Raw genomic sequence first — 17,854 nt, 5'->3', positions numbered from 1 at the left:
CACTGAGCGAGATGGCACTGCTTCCAACTCTGTTTGTCCTCTCTTTCTACTGACTCTTTAATAACAGAATTGTTCTATCACTTTATCCCAAATACCACCACCACAGAAACTCTTTTCTATCTGGACGTCATAGACACTGAGTCCATGGTGCTTTGAGGCTGGAGCACCAACAGGAAAAAATTAGCGGGTGCTCAGCACCCGCTGGCAGCCAAATTGCCCTCTATCTTATTCCCCCTGTGCCCCTCACACTTTGGTGGCCCTGCTTAACAACAACTCTTCCCCCTCCCTCCCAGTACTTCCAGAACACCATGAAACAGCTGATTCAAAGTGTTCAGGAAGCTCCAGGAGAGAGGCAGGGAAGAGGTGGCTTGGGGGCATGAAGAGGACAGAGGTGGGGACTCGGACAAAGAGGTGGAGTGGGACTAGGTTCTGAGGCACAGGGGGTGTTGAATACCACCCTCATCCCCTGCCTAGAGTGGAAGTCAGTGCCTATGCTAGCAGACCCTGTTCAGTCACTGCTCAGAGCTACACCCAATCGTCTCTCTGATGCAGCAGTGCGTTTGCACAGCAAGAGACACTTTAAATATTTAGAATAAAACAAACACCACATGCCATTCATTGCACATAAAGAGAGGATTTAAAATGAATCATACAATGTTCCCCATTAAAAGCAGAAACAAAGCCCGATCATCATCTTTACTCAGCTGCATGTCTCTCTGAGGCATTACTTTACAGCAATAAGGAACCCAGGTCTGTATGTAAGAGCCACAGTCAAATGACAAATCATTCTTAATCAGGACTGAAGCCTGGCTGATTCCCATGCAGCCTGGGTTAATCACTATTCTTCATCCAGGATAGATACACACAAATCAGAGGCTGAAGTTTTGTCGTCTTCTGCCTTACCCTGGCCAGTATCACAACGATCACTAAGCTCAAGTTAAAACTAATCCACCTAGTCCTGCTGAGTGTATCGCCGCACCAACGCCACTTTCATTTCTTTCAAACTCAGTGATCAGTGACCCAGAACAAAATTCTATTCAGCCCAAAAGCTTTTTATTGAGTTCCCAGTGTCCTTTCTCTCTATAATATGATTTATTAGGTTTCTGTAGGGAACTTGTGACTTATCTTCCCATTGAGAACACCCTATCAATTACATATCCTCAGGGGAAACATATCTTCTGAGTCCAGAAACGATACCAAAATGTTCTAACAAAGCATGTATGTGCCATATCCACGTGACTTGTTTTTTGATACCTATGGGCTTGTCTACAGGCTTGCCTAATTACAAAATTAGGTCCTCTTGATTTAGGTTGGCCTACAGCCACCTCAGTAACTCAATTAGCTCTTGGTGTCCACATTATTCTCCTTCACCTGGTGGAGGATATCATTAGCAAGAGCACTCGCATTGACTGAAGTGGGGCACTAAGAGTATGTCTACACTACATGGCTCCGTCGACGGAGCCATGTAGATTACCTTTGTAGACATAGGAAAATGAAGCAGCAATTTAAATAATCGCCGCTTCATTTAAATTAAAATGACTACCGCGCTGTGCCAATCAGCTGTTTGTTGACACAGTGCTATAGTCTGGACACTCCACGGTCAACATCAAAGGCATTTGTCGACCTCCCCAGTATGCCTCGTGGGATGAGGTTTACCAGGGAGGGCAACAAATGCCTTTGATGTCAACCGTGGAGCATCCAGACTACAATGCTGTGCCGACAAACAGCTGATCGGCACAGAGCGGCAGCCATTTTAATTTAAATGAAGCGGCGATTATTTAAATTGCTGCTTCATTTTCCTATGTCTACAAAGGTAATTTACATGGCTCCGTCGATGGAACCATATAGTGTAGACATACCCTGACAGTCCTGCAGGGCTCACAGCTGCAACATTCTCATTCACACCAGCATAACAGCCCCAGCTGTGTGCCGTGTGTGGACTCAGTTTCACAGCACAGAACCTCCTAGCAGTGATACTGGCATTCTTGCCAATGTCACGTGGCTACTGATGTATCTGCTCTGAGCAGCTGCACTCTGACAACCTAGGGAGCTCTGTGGGAGCTGGGAGCCCAGGCTCTCAGCACCTGGCAACCATGCTTGGAGCAGAGAGCCTGGGCAACATTCCAGCTGGGAGCAAGGAGTAGTAAGGCTCCCAGAGGGGAGCCCAGCCAGCAGTCTGCTGGGAGCTGTGAGGGGCAGCCAGGTTTTAGCTGGAAACCCCGACCCACCACAAGGTGAGACAGCCTGAGCTGTGAGCCAGGCACAGGGTTCACAGCAGGGAACCTCCCAGCCTTTTCTCTCAAATGTCAAGGCTTCAACAGGGAACAAAATTGACAATTTTAGCCAAGAGCCCATGTAAGTAACACAATATCTACACAGATACTCTCTTGCCCTAACTACACTGACATAAGCCCTCCGCCTCATGGAGGTGGAGTTATTATGTCAAGGTAGTTGGACCCTTACATCAATAGGAACTAGACTATTGTTTAGACACTGACATAGTAAAGTCAACATAAGACAGCATATGTCAACCTAACCCTGCAGACCAAAACCTTATTGTATTTAACACAGACTTAATGACTGCCAGCCCCTTGGGCAGGCAGTTTGTGTGTACATACAGTGCAAATAGCTCATGGTCCTCAAACATAGTACAGGCTCCTGAGGCCAGAGTGGTTGAACTGGATGAGTTAAGGGAGGCACAAAAGTACACAGTCAAGACTTTCAGGGACACAATAGAGAGGCCCTACACCATCGGACAAGCCCCTGTACCATTAAGGAGGATGAAAGTCTCAGGGCAGGAGAACATCAAGCTGGAGTGGCAGGAAACCATCCCATAGTTGGGACCTTCCATCCAGAAGGTGTGCTATGCTCTTGCACTGAGGACATAAGTTCTGGAGAAGGAACCCCCCTTACTAGGAAGAGCCAAGAAACAATGTGGAATTCAGTTATTAGAAATAAAAATACAGCAAAACCCTGATTATCTGACTAATTGGGAACAGGGCCATACTGAATAATCAACAATCTAGACAAACTGGAGAATGGGAAAGTGCAACACTGCAGCCCCGTTTGGGATCTGTGCATATTGGTTGTCCAGTTCACACAGACAGCTGGATAACCAAAAGGTCAGATAAATGGGATTCTATTGCAGTTGGATTTGTAATGACCAGGAGAACTGCACAATGAATTGCCCGCCTGGTGTAGGGGTTGTAAATTTCAAGAGACATCTAAACAGATGTAGGTGCCATGCTGGGGAGGAGCCAGTAGACACAATACAAGTAGGTGACAATGATACAGGGAAAGGTAGGAGAGAAATCCTGGAGAACAAATTTAGGCTCCTAGGTAAGAGATTGAATTCCAAGACCCCCACAGTAGAACTCTCTGAAACGCTTCCAGTTCTATGCAGCACACCAGAAAGCCAGGCAGAACAGTGACTGAACTGCATAAAGGCCTTCCTTCACCTCAGTGGGCCACCAAGATTGAAACCAGGCGTGAGCATGAATCATGACCCTAAGAATAAAATTTAATACATTGCACTGATTCTCCTTCTTTATCGGGCCTTTTCAAATAGGGATGTGAAATGTTAACCAGTTAACAGGTGTAATGCTTACACCTTCTGGTTAGCAGTAGGGGATGGAGCAGCTCCTCACACATCCTGAGTAGGGGCCTGCTCCAGGTCTGCAGAGCCCAATGCAGGCAGGGGCTACTCTGGCCAGTCGGCCAGGACAACCCCTGTCTGTGGTGGGCCCCGCCCAGTCCCCCCTCCCTGCTTCAGGTTACACGCTGGCTCCCGGGGAGGTGGCTTCTCTGAAGCAGGGAAACTTTTCTCCAGGAGTGGAGCTGACAGCTTTACACTGAGAGGTGCTGGGGGGAGTAGATAGAGGTAGGTTGTGTGGGCCACACATGGAATCCCAATAGGGTGCATGGGGCCCTCCAGGTTGACCTAAACTCACAGAGAGGAGTATATAATTTGGGTGGGACATTCCGTAAGGATGAATTTATTGAAGGGGAAACTCTATCCTACTAAACGGTATAGGAAAGAAGTTAGTCAAGTGAAGCTAAAAGCTACTGAGGAATAGCCTAGTGTAAGGAAGTCCCATCTAAATACAATCAATTGAATACTGACAAAATGTACAGCTGTTTCTATACAAATGTGAAAAGGGTCTAAATACTAATACGAGTGAACTAGAGTCCCTCTATTTAATATTGTATTAAATGAGGCTATTGATACAATAGGCAGAGAAACTTGGTAGAATAAAGACAACCAATGGGACAGCAGGGTACAAAATATATAGGAATGAGAAAGTAGGTCACATATGCAAAGGAGTAGACCTATGTGAAAGAACACAGTCAAATAAAGTAAAAGTCTTATCAAACAGTATTGTAGGATCATCTAGGGATAGAAATTTTATGCATCACTAATAGGAATATATCAGAAGCTTCAGGGAGTAACCAAGTTTCACCCTCCTAGTGAAATAATTTTTCCTAATATCCACCCTAGACCTCCCACACTGTAACTTGAGCCCATTTTTCCTTGTTCTGCCATCAGTCACTGCTGGGAACAGCTTCTCTCCATCCTCTTTGGAACCTCCCTTCAGGAAGCTGAAGGCTGTATCAAATCCCCCCCTCACTCTTCTCTTCTGCAGACTAAATAAGCCCAAATCCTTCAGCCTCTCCTCGTAGGTCATGTGCGCCAGCCCCCTAATCATTTTGGTTGCCCTCCACTGGACCCCTTCCAACACATCCACATCCCTTCTGTAGTGGGAGGGACCAGAATTGGACACAATACTCCAGATGTGGCCTCACCAGTGCAGAATAAAGGGGAATAATGACTTCTCTAGATCTGCCTGCAATGCTGCTCCTAATGCAACCTAATATTCACCTTCTTGGCTACAAGGGCACACTGTTGACTCATAACCAGCTTCTCATCCACTGTAACCCCCAGGTCCTTTTCCTGCAGAACTACTACTTAGCCACTCTGTCCCTAGCATGTAACAATGCTTGGGATTCTTCCGTCCCAAGTGCAGGACTAACCGAAGTGTTGGAGCATAAGCTTTCGTGGGCAAAGATCCACTTTGTCAGATGCATGTCAGTAAGTGTGTGCTTGGACTTTCAGAAAGCCTTTGATGAGGTCATCACTAAAGGCGCTAATCCCATGACTGATTCGTTTGCTTAAGTGAGTAAATTATCTCATGAATCAGTAATTGGCTGAAAGATAGAGAACACAAAGTATGAATAAATTATCAATCTTAACAAAAAAAGTTAATGTTAAAAATTATTAGAAAAGGGATTAATAGAAAATATCATAATTCTACTATATATTCAAAGTATACCTACAGCTTGAATACTACCTGCAGTGGAGGTTGCCTTTTCTCAAAAAAGATATATTAGAATTCGAAAAGGTGCAGAAAAGGGTAACATAAGTGAGCTGGAGTATGGACCAGCTTCCATACAAGGAGAGATTAAAAAGACTGGCATTGCTTAGTTGAAAAAAGAGATCATAAAAAAAACAAGGGGTATCGAGAAAACTAATAGGAAAGTGCTACTTACAAGAACTAGGGGTTACCCAATAAAAATAATAGAGAGCAAGTTTAAGCAAAAAAAAAAAAAAGGAAGTATTTTTTTCAGGTAATACACAGTTAACCTGTGGAACTCACCAGTAGCAGATATTGAGAAGGCCAAAAGTACACTGCTCCATAAATGGCTATTAGCCAAGATGGACAGGGATGCAACACCATAAACCTCCATCTGCCAGACGCTGGGACTGGACAACAGGGCTACATCACTCAAATTGCCCTGGCAGTTCATTCTCTCAAGCATCTGGCACTTGCCACTACCAAAGACAGAATATTGGGTTAGACAGACCATTGATCTGACCGAGTATGGCAGTTTTTATGTTTTGTTGTGACAGCTAGAAAAAGAACAGGGAAAAGGAGAAAAACGTAGGCTAGGACCGACCTTCTTTTTCCCTGCACATATGGACTCCTGAAATCATATGAAATGTTCTATGAAAAATATTCAGGATCTGCCCTAATTATCAAATCCTCCCCTCCCCCCATCTCCTTCAAAAAGCTGCCAAATGTTTCTCAACTGATGAATTCTTTACAGGCAGCTATTCAGGTTCCAATAACATTCACATGTGGGTAGCTTCTTGCTGGGAAAGTATTTACAAAATAGGAATGAAAGATGAAACACAATAGGCAGGGGTGTGAAAGCAGCATCACTGGTAGCACTGGCAGAGAGAACTAAGATATTTCTTTCCTGGGAGACTTGAAGCAGTAGTGACAGAGGCTTTGCTGGGGAAAAAGCTGGGTGATGTTCAGCTGCAGTGACTGGACATAGCTGGCTAATGAGTCGAAATGCACCTGAAGGAGTGCATAGTAACACGATTAGATTTCAGACCTTGAACCTGTGTGCTGTGCAGCGAGCATCTGATTCTACATGTGCTGATCTCATGAGTCCCACACCTATTGCTATCACTGGGGGCTTGCTTTTAAAAAAAAGTCAATTGAAATAAGCCTAAAGATATGTCTGCATAAAATTCAATTCAGCTAAGAATCTCTTTCTGAACATCCTTGCCACTCAAGCTATGGGAGTCCTGAATTCACATCCTAACTGCTTGATTTGTATCCAGGAATTAGAACCTGTGTCCCACCCTCCAGGAGTATTCTAATTCTTGGGCTAAAGGGTATTTTGGGCGAGTCTCTCTCAATTTCTCTTGCTGAAGCAGTTATACTTTTTATTTAAAAAAATGTTAAACATTTTTTGATCCAGAGACTCTATTGTTCTCTTTACATGACTCTATATCTTGCTGCTTAGGGCAGCCACTTGGAAGGGTAGAAATCTCGTTACAAGCCCCTGCCCCACATCAGGAGGAGTAGGTATCTGAATTTAAATCTCCCATGTCTTTGATGAGTGCTCTAACCTCTGGGCTATTGAGTAAAAGGCTTATCATCCAGCTGTGTATTGTCTTACCCAATAGGCAGGAGGACACCAATTTTGTGAATTAGGTACCAGGGTAAGACAGAGGCAGAGCACATACACACTAGCAGAAATGCAGGTTCCACATTCTAGAAAGCAATTAATAGGAAGGGATACTTGTCCTTTTGTTCCATTCTAACACAAAAAACAAGTTGGCTTTTACCAATGCAGACACTGAAGTGCTCAGGACTTGCCTGCAGAGGCAGAGGTAGGGGTCATAACAAATAGGAGTAAAGTGTGGTGGGGACACACATTAGGTCTTAGTGGTCTGTGAAATACTGCCAATCACACCCAGAAGAGACTATCATCTCACGGTGTGTCTCAAAGAAACATCCCAAGCACACACATCATCTGCACCTTAATGTTTTGAATGCATATCCCCTTGCAGAGAATCCACAGCACAGGAATAAGGAGACCAGGTCGGAGTTTGGCTGTGTTCTACCTTTGCTCAGTACTAACTATGGGTATTTTCTATAGCATTTAGACATTGAACTTCTTGATTGCACTTCAAAATCAGAGCGCTACATATCTCAGCATTATAAATGCAGCAATACTATTTATTTCTACAGAAATGGAGGCTAGGTTGAAGTCACTTCTGTGTTACCCTAAACCCAGAATTTCTGCAGTGGCATAGTAATTGAAGTGTTCTGGCATGTTTTTCTCACTGCTGTTGTTTTCCAGTGTATTTGCTTTGTTGAGATTGCTGTATCTCCTATTTAGACTGCAACCTTTTCATCTTGCTTGTCTTCTCTTCCCTAATTACTTGCAAAACATTAGTACCTAGGTTTCAGAAAAGAATTTCTCTAACAGCAAAAATTTCCTTTTAAAACATCTCAAGTAAATTCTCTCAGTTCTTACATATTATGTTTATTCTTCAATTAAATTTTTGTCTGCAACTAGTTTTTTTGGTTTAAAAACTGTATTGCAGCTAAGATTCTCTCAGGTTCCTTAGGGGTCCACCCAAATAACATCCCCACATTCTCACTGGGAGTAAGCCTGCCCCTCCTGGTTTCTGCTGATCTTCTGGAGAAATGTTGCATGATTTAGGCCTGAAGAGAGCATTAGATTATTTACGTGGCAATGATGTTCAGTATGCACCAAAACAAACTTATTTGTATCCTTCCTGTTTAAAAGGGAAGACCAATTTATATATTCTGTAAATGAAAATTATTATTTTGTTGCTGTTGCTGAGGTCAGACTGCAGCATAGAAAGTCAAATGGAATAAACAAGAGGTTGGTGTGATATGCCCATCAAATTAAATCATGTAACAGTGACGTGAAAACAACAGCATTGCCATGGGAAGATGGTCTCAGACTCAGGACTAAATAGGGATGAGGGGGATGGGAAAGGTTTGAGATCTCAAAGAGTGATTACAGTTATTCGCTGGCTGAGAACTGGCAAGTGCCCTATTCCACCTATTTACCAACAGGGGCTTCTGCGGCAAGTAGAGCCACATTTCTATTCCTCACTCTGCATGGCAAAGCTCAACTGTCATCAATAATCCTCACTAGTTACGTGAGGCATGCAAGAGTGAGAGGACCAGCCCCAGCCCATTTCAGTTCCTGCACAACTGCCTTTTGTTTAAATTAAAGGAATATCAGAGTGTACAGTCTACACTGGACAGCAGTCAATGTTCTGAATGCATTTTGCTCATGGCTCTTCTGAATTCTATCTTTAATGCATAAATACAACTAATTAGAGACATAAAATGTAATAACAAAAAGTATCTTAAATTTCAAATATTAGAGATGTTTCTGATTTTACTTTACATATTTTATTTGGGGAAAAAAATCAGTATATACAGATGGTTTTAGCCAGATCCAGTCCTTGCTCACCTGACATACACACACTTTACAGAACAAACCAGGTGTAAACATTTGAAAATTTGGACAATCTTTTAAAATGGTCTGGGTTCTATAAATAGATGGATCAGGTCAATTATGCAAATAATTCAGACATTAACACACATTAGAAATCTAGCCATGAGACCAAGCAGACTGAGGGTATGTCTACACTACCCCGCTAGTTCGAACTAGCGGGGTAATGTATGCATACTGCACTTGCTAATGAAGCCCGGGATTTGAATTTCCCGGGCTTCATTAGCATAAGCGGGGAGCCGCCATTTTTAAATCCCCGCTGCTTCGAACCCCGTGCAGCGCTGCTACACAGGGCTCGAACTAGGTAGTTCGGACTAGGGTGCCTATTCCGAACTACCAGTACACCTCGTTTCACGAGGAGTAACGGTAGTTCAGAATAGGAACCTAGTCCAAACTACCTAGTTCGAGCCCCGTGTAGCCGCGCTGCACGGGGTTCGAAGCAGCGGGGATTTAAAAATGGCGGCTCCCCACTTATGCTAATGAAGCCCGGGAAATTCAAATCCCGGGCTTCATTAGCAAGTGCGGTATGCATACATTACCCCGCTAGTTCGAACTAGCGGGGTAGAGTAGACATACCCTGAGAATGTGTATATTAACTTGCATGGCCCTTCACAACCACTCTCTCATTCACAGCTGAGCAGAGGATTCCCAGCCCACTCTTCCAGTCTCTACTGCCATTCGTAAATTTTTCAGTTAGCACCTTTGTGCTTTCTCCCATGCTCCTCTATGGTAAGTGCTCCTTGTATATGTCCACAAAGCTACTTCAATAGCCACCTTCAAATCCCTCCTCAAAACTGTTGTCATGATGCCTGCATAAAACTTGAGAATAATTTGCTACTGGTGTGCAGAGGCCACCACCCAACTCATGTTATTAGTGTCCCTTTGTTTGTCTGTTGTCTCTTGTCCAATGCCTTGGATTGCAAGCCCCTTCAGTCAAGGACTCTCTCCCCCCCCCCCCGTGTTTATACAGCACCTTGTACAAAAGAGCCCTGATTCAGGACAATATGGGTATGTCTACACTATCACCCTAGTTCGAACTAGAGTGGTTAATGTAGTCATTCGAAGTTGCAAAAGAAGCCCAGGATTTCAATATCCCAGGCTTCATTTGCATCTTGCCGGGCGCCGCCATTTTTAAATCCCCGTTAGTGCGGACTCCGTGCCCGCAGCTACACGCGGCACCGAGTAGGTAGTTCGAATTAGGCTTTCTAATTCTAACAACCAGTACACCTCGTTCCAGGTGTACTGGTTGTTAGAATTAGAAAGCCTAATTCGAACTACCTACTCCGTGCCGCGTGTAGCCGCGGGCACGGAGTCCACACTAACGGGAATTTAAAAATGGCGGCGCCCGGCAAGATGCAAATGAAGCCCAGGATATTGAAATCCTGGGCTTCATTTGCAACTTCGAATGACTACATTAACCACCCTAGTTCGAACTAGTGTGGCAGTGTAGACATAAACTACTATATGCCACACATAGGGTAAGACAGTGTTTCTCAACCTTTTTTTTTATAAAGTACCCCCTTAAAAATAAAAAAGTATCCCCAGTTTCTACAGTTTTCAGACACAAAATTTTTTTCTACCATTGCAACACATTTGTTTAAACAACTTAATCGTAGCCAGGCGGGCGATGAAATTTTTGGTGTAAAAATTACAAAAATAATAAAGCACTGTAAAACTTTTTTAAAAATTCAGTTTTTTTCAAATTTCAGTTGTGTTGACGTACCCCCCCAGACTTCTTAAGTACCCGTAATGGCACTCGTTCCACTGGTTGAGAAACATTGGTCTAAGATAGTGTGTGCATGCTGAGATATATGGTATGCTTAGAACGTGGCATTCCAATATCCAAGAGTTAGTAGTGCTCTCCAGTAAAATGTTGAGTTTAAAAGAGGGGGAGGCAGAGGGACAAACAAACCTCTGGTTATGTTTGAAGGAAATGCAGTGTTGCTACAATGATTGGCACAGCTGGTCTTGATTCCTCATAGAAAACCATAACAGGAAAATGCTTTTGTCAATATTATATCTTCTCACCAGTTCAAAAGTATGTCTGCATCTGTGACCAGCTCTTTTAGTTTCCTCCAAAATCAGTGACTGACTGTAAAAAAGTACTTCATTTTCTGACCTGGCTGATGGCTTTTTGGGGGGTTCCTTTTAAAAAGAAAAAAAAAGTCTCTAGTCTGTGTTGCTGTATCTGACAGCAGATAAAACCAGAATATACAGCTGGAATCTAGCATTTTTTCATTAATAGTTTCTCTACTTTAATATAAATGTAAATTTTTATTTTATTTTTTTTGCTCAACAACAAAAAAGAAGGGGGGTCTGATTGTCAAATTAAATCAGTGTGTATTAATTATGCATTAGTGAAGATTATTCCACAATCCTTGCAATCAGTCTTCAAATAGAGGGCAAGTGCAAGAGAATGTAATTTTTCTTGATAATAAAAAAAAGCAAACACAGTTCTTGTTAGAACTATAATCAAGAGAGATATACTTGACAAATTACATTCTAAACTGTGCTGCCTGGGGGATTTACAAACAGCTGGTATCGATGTCCAAACACTGAGATGAGGCACATCTCTTCTCTGGAAATGCTGCAGAGTATTAGAGCTGCCCTTTTCACTTTATGGCATTTTTCCCCTTTCATAGATTTTCAATGCAGATTGATGAATGGGCGTATTGATTAAATATTAGATAACATTTCCAAGTCTTTTCATCTTAGCTATTAGCTGTTATACCAGTGACTGCTAACATTAAAAAGGGCAGCAATTAAGTTTGATGGAGGGGGGTCATCTCTCTACCAGGCACCCCCCGAGGCTGAACTCTTAAAAACCTTCGGAAGAAGAGATGAAGTAGAAACCCACAGTGGGATACAAGCAATGCTCAGGACACCAACATAGAAGCAATTATACACACACACATTTTTTTTGCCATGCCAATTCCCCCCTATTGAACATACCTTTGACCAGGCCAGTCCAGCCTGCATTCTGACCAGATCTGAAAAGCTACCACAGCTATACCTCAGTGCTTGAAAAGCAGCTCTCTAAGGAGGTAACAACTAGGCAGCTATAGAAATGGCGCTGATGATCCATTAGTACAGTCTTAATGAAAGCTTAATCAAACCTATAGCTTGATGTTCACATGCTGTGAAAGGTGCCACTTTTTAGATGAGAAGTGAAACTGAGTCTCTGAAAAGGATAGCCTTAATGTATAGGATGGCTTTTATATGAGGATCTTATAGTCTATTATTACAGGCAGGTGCGTATTTACATGAAAAAAAAGGAGGCCCAGAATGGTTAACTGTCTATTGCAGTGTTTCTTAAACTTTTTAAGACCGAGGAACAACAAATTTGTTTTTAAATGAGGAACACCAAGGATTTTTTGTTGAGCAACAAAAGAAAGGGGGGTGGAGGGAGAGACATTGGGGAAAAGTTATTGACCAAAAAGATTGAGGGAAGTTACTGAGAAAAAAGGTCACCTGCTCCTTTATGGGCAGCCATTTTGAACTCTGTGGCTCTCCACAGCACTCCTCCAACTGCCTCACAACACACCAGCGTGCTATGCAACACAGTTTAAGAAACACGGGTCTATTGTCATATAGCAAATCTAACAAAGTGGGGGAAATAACCTCTGTCTCCTGACTCTAATTCTCCTGGTTTACACATCCTGAAGGACCTCTGCAAAAGTGAGAATTAGTCCTGGAGCCATAAGCAAATGCCATTCTGTTTCCTACAGGCTGACTACATACATCTGCCCAATCTCATTTTTCAGCTGATCACGTATTTTGCACGTTTTATCCTCAAGTGCATAGGCAGAGAGTGTAATAGGCCAGGGAGGCTCAGTGGGGATTTGGCATGGAGTTTTTTGTGGGGGTTTTTTAACTGTATTATGCCCCATGCAGGTTTTTGGGGGGGGGGGGGCTAAGGAAGAAGTGATCTGCGCTATTCGGCTTCCAGGGTTCATCAATAATCTCTATCTGACATAAATGTTTTTTGTCCATCCCACTTCACAGCCCCATCTTCTCTCCCACAGTCCCCAGCCCAGGCCAGATGCCCCATGGGTATTATTGGCAAAACTTAGCTCTTCCAGCAGAGTTGACAGCCAGAACCTCCCCACACTAGTAGGATTGTTAAATTTTGAGTAACTGACTAATCAAATAGTCAATGTAATTTGCATCCACCATTCGATTAGACAATATGGCACCTCCACCTTTGAAGTGTAGCAACAGCCCTAGGGCAAAAGCGCTACAGAGAGCACGGGGCCAACAGGGCATTTCTAAGTAGCAGCACCACATGGAGCTCAGGATCAGCTGGGGACTCCCCCACTGACCCTGGACTCTGTGCAGTGCTGCCACTTTGAAACACCATGGGGAGCCCAGCGTCAGGCTGCATGTGGCATTTCAAAGCAGCAGCACCATATGGAGCCTAGAGTCAGATGGGGACTCCCCTGCTGACCTCAGGCTCCATGCAGTGCTGCCACTTTGAAATGCTTCACGCAGCCTGGGGACACCCCAGCTGGCCCTGGGCTGCAAGCGGCGTTTCAAAGTGACAGTACCGCATGCAGCCCAAGTTCTGGCCGCAGGCTCCACATGGCGCTGCAGCTTTTAAGTACCCCCACTTCTTCCTCTGTCCACTGACTCTTTCTGATAGAGGTGGGGGGGGGGGAGGAGGGTAGTGATTAATCAACTAGTCATTCACATCCCTACATGCTACAGCACTAGGGCTGCTAGATTACTGATGAACTCAAGAAGCTGAATAGCACATACTTCTTCCTCAGCCACTCCCAAACCTGCATGGGACACACCAAAAGCTTCTTCCAGACAAGAGGCTTTCCCCTGAGACAGTTTGTGGAGCAGGGAGGAAGGTAAAGGCATGATTGTGGCTGGAGTGGGAGTTCTCTGGCCAGTGGGAAGGGGGGAGACTCGAGGCACCTCTGGCCAAGGTAGAGGGGAAAGGGATGGAGCCAGGGGATAGCCTCCTCAACACAGGACATTACCTGATACCCACACTGAAACATTATACATATATTTGAACTATATTTTTCATTATGTAAGATCAGCTCTTCTGGTCTACTCTTCCTCTCTCAAAATAGAGTATAACAAGACTAGCAGCTTTTTATGCACTCCCTCATAGCTTTGGGGGTCCCAGTATAGGCAGGGAAACAGCCTTGTTTCCCTTCTTGAATTGTACAAATAAAACTTCACCAAGGCTTTTCGTAGCCATATACACCCCTCTCAAGGGCCTGGGTTTATTGATACAAACGAACTCCAAATAAAACTCAAAATGACAAAATAAAGTCAACCCAAAAACCACAGATTTCCCTTCCTCCACCCAGGCCTTCCCACCTGGGGCTTCTCCTGGTTTAGCAGACCACTGCAAGGCCTTACCTGGCTGAAGTCTCAGTTTTAACTCCTAGAACACTGCTACAGCCTGCTCACTCCAAGCAATCTCTGATCCCTGAGTCCCACTTCCTTCTACCTCTGCAGCTGCCTACTGTCATGGCACAGGTGTGGCTCCTTAGTAATCAGGGCTGACTGATCCTAGGCCTTACAGCCCTTTTGGGGCAAGCCACCTGTTACAGGGTGAAATTCTGTCCTGCTCTATATTTGGGTTAGAAAATGAAAGGTGGGGCATCTTGGCAGCCTTCTGTGCAGTCCAAAAAGACTGAAAGCAAAGGTCCGTGGACAGGAAGGTGTTAAAGAACCACCATAAGATCTTAACTAGACTCAGACAGTTAGACTGTGCTCCAGCAGTACCTCAGGGAGGGGAAAGAGAACATGTGTGGTGACAGAAAAAAAGGCAGGTGGAGATGCACAGCTGTGTGTACGCTGCACTAGTGAACCACTAACAAGTATTACCCTGGCCTGTGCTAGAAAGTGAGCACTACTTCTACTGGTGGCACGTGACTGAACTTCAAGGGGCAGATAGGGTGCAGTTAGGCACTGAGCCAACGAGGTCTATACCCCGGGGCCTCAGCCAATTGGATGCACCGGGTGGATGGAGTGGAACAAGCCTCTGCATCCTGATTCCATTTCCCCAGCAAGTGTGTCGGAGGAGAGACTGTAGGCAGAAGCAATGGGGTGGGCCCCATTTGCTCTGGCCCAGGGCTCCCCAAAGTTCTAATCTGCCCTGGGGCATGTCTCTAACAGTTCCGAATACTAAGGACAAAGAGCACACTCCGCACAGAAGGACCAGATCCCTCCCCTAAATGCTCTGCTGGAGAAGTCCTCACAGGGGGTGGAGCTGGCAAAGTGGACTCCAGGCTCACTCCCTTGCAGGCCTGTAACACCCCAAGGGAAAGGGCAGTAGCCTGAGTATCGTGCATAGTGCAAAATTAGACCAGGCCCAGGCTGTCCTAACCCAGGTTAAGTCTAGGGGTGTCGAAGGTCTGTTTTTTTAATGGAAAGTCCAGTAAAAAAGGAACCTGACATTGTCTGGTCAGTATGACTGAACATGAAAAGTTTGGTTACCACAAACTAGCTTCCATTCTGCCATCAGGAGGGCACGAAGAGCAGCTGCCGCATTCAGGGTCTGTCTGTCTCCAGCAGAGAGAAAGGCACCACTTCCAGGGGTCCTGAAGAATGCATCATGTGAGGAGCCAGGCTGGTCGCCAGGCTTACCGCTTCAGCCATCTCTGTGCCCTGCCCTTCCATCCTGCTCCAGTCACCCGTAGAGCCCTGCTCGATTGGCTGGGGGAGGGAGGAGGAGGAGAGCAATGGATGTGGGCAGAGGAAGGAAGAGGTGAAGCAGGGGAGGTTCCAGTCTTCCCTTCTCATTCATTTTGCACTCCTCCAATTAATAAAATCCTAGGGAGCAGAGAGAGGTTCACCCAAGGGTCAGTCCTAGAACCAATCCTATTCAACTTATTTCTAAGTGATCTGGAGAAAGGGGTAAAGAGTCAGGAAGCAAAATTTGCAGATGATACTAAACTGCTCAAGATAGTTAAGAACAAAACAGACTGTGAAGAACTTCAAAAGGATCTCACAAAAACAAGTGATTGTGCAACAAAACAGCAAATGAATTCTAATGTTGATAAATGTAAATTAATGTACATTGGAAAAAATAATCCCAACTACACATATAAAATGATGGGGACTAATTTACCTATAACCACTCAAGAGAGAGATCTTGGAGTCACTGTGGATAGTTTCTCTGAAAACATCCACTCAATTTGCAGTGGCAGTAAAAAAGCAAAAAGAATATTAGGAATAATTAAAAAGGGCATAAAGAATAAAACAGAGAACATCTTATTGCCTCTATATAAATCCACGGTATGCCCACATCTTGAATACTGCCTACAGATGTGCTTGCCTCATCTCAAAAAAGATATATTAGCAATGGGAAAGGTTCAGAAAAAGGCAACAAAAATGACTGGGGGTTTGGAATGGGTCCCACATGAAAAGAGATTAAAAAAAGACTGGGACTTTTCATCTTAGAAAAGAGACTGAGGGGGATATGATAAAGGTCTATAAAATCATGACAGGTATGGAGAAAGTGAATAAGGAAAAGTTATTTACTTGTTCCCATAACAGAAAAACTAGGGGTCACCAACAGGGATATTAAATTGAGGTTATTTTAGTAATGGAGTAGATGATATAAATTCTACCGATTACTCGATTACTTGATGGGGAAGGCAGCTCTGCTCAGCCTCAGCTTACGCTGGGATCAAATCCCGTTGCTGCTTTGCAATTTAAAAGGCAGTAGGAGCCAGTGAGCAAGCTGCTCGGCTCCTACTGCCTTTTAAATTGCAGAGCCGCAGCAGGGTTTGCTCTCAGCGCAAGCCAGGACTGAATGGGGCTGCCTGCCCAGCTGGTAACAAATCTTGTCCATGAGGGTCCCAGTGGGAAGTTGCTGGAGGGACTGCTGTCAGAGCAGCCTCCCCTGCCCCGCCCTGCTTCCCTCCCTTGCTGCCTCTAGTATGTTGTAAAACCAGGACTTTACAAGGGTTCAAAAAAGAACTAGATACATTCATGGGGATTAGGTCCATCAATACTTACTAGCCAAAATGGGTAGGAATGGTGTCCCTAGCCTCTGTTTGTCAGGGGCTGGAAATGGATGACAGGAGAGGATCATTTGATGATGACCTATTTCTCTTCACTCCCTGGGGCATCTGGCACTGGCTATCCTGTCAAAAGACAGGATACAGGGATAGATGAACCTTTGGTCTGACCCAGTATGGCCATTCTTATGTAGAGACAGTGTCTAGTTTCTACCATATGGAGTAGAATCATTAATATTACTTACTTGTTCCCATAACATGGTCTAGACGCTACTGGGTCCTGCCATGAGGGCAGGGGACTGGATTCTATGACCTCTTGAGGTCTCTTCCAGTTCTAGTGTTCTATGATTACACCCTAAAAGCCACTTTTATTGGATGCCTAAGTCATGGAGAAATTTACATTCAACATATAAGATTCTGTAATTCATCTGAATTGTCTTTCACATATCAGTATAGTAGTAAAGTGCATCATAGGCTACTTGATCCTTATTAGTTTCTCTGCATATGAAAATCAGAGCATCAACTTCAACTCCAACTAGGGATGTTAATTATCATTTCACGGTTAACTGATTAAACACTAGGTTTAAACAGTTAACCTTGAAGCAGCCCCCCACCTTTGCACCACAGAGGCTGCTGTGGGCTGCTCTGGTCAGGTCAGGCTGAGCCCTCCATGGGCGGTGGCTATGCAGGGTAAGCCCAGCCCGCTACTCCACAGGCAGGTGCGGGGCTGCTTTGGCCAGGCTGGGTCCACCGTGTCGCACCATGACCTGGGGATGCTCCAGCCTGGCCCAGCAAGAGCCCCTCCCCTCCCACATCCACAGTGTGGTGGGCCCAGCCAGGGGGTGAGGAGGAAGCTGTTCCAACCTGGCTGGGTTGCCAGTGATGCTCAGCAGGTAACTGCGTAACCGGTTTACCCTTTTCATCCCTATCTCCAACTTCAGTTGGCTTCAACTTTCTATTCAGGTTCGTAAATTAATCTTTAATTTTGTACTGAACTGATAGAAAAG

Source organism: Pelodiscus sinensis, chromosome 6 (genome assembly GCF_052426305.1).
Source record: "Pelodiscus sinensis isolate ZL-2025 chromosome 6, ASM5242630v1, whole genome shotgun sequence".
Classification (NCBI taxonomy): domain Eukaryota; kingdom Metazoa; phylum Chordata; order Testudines; family Trionychidae; genus Pelodiscus; species Pelodiscus sinensis.
The sequence above is the reverse complement of the archived record's forward strand: the minus strand, read 5'-3'. Positions refer to the sequence as shown.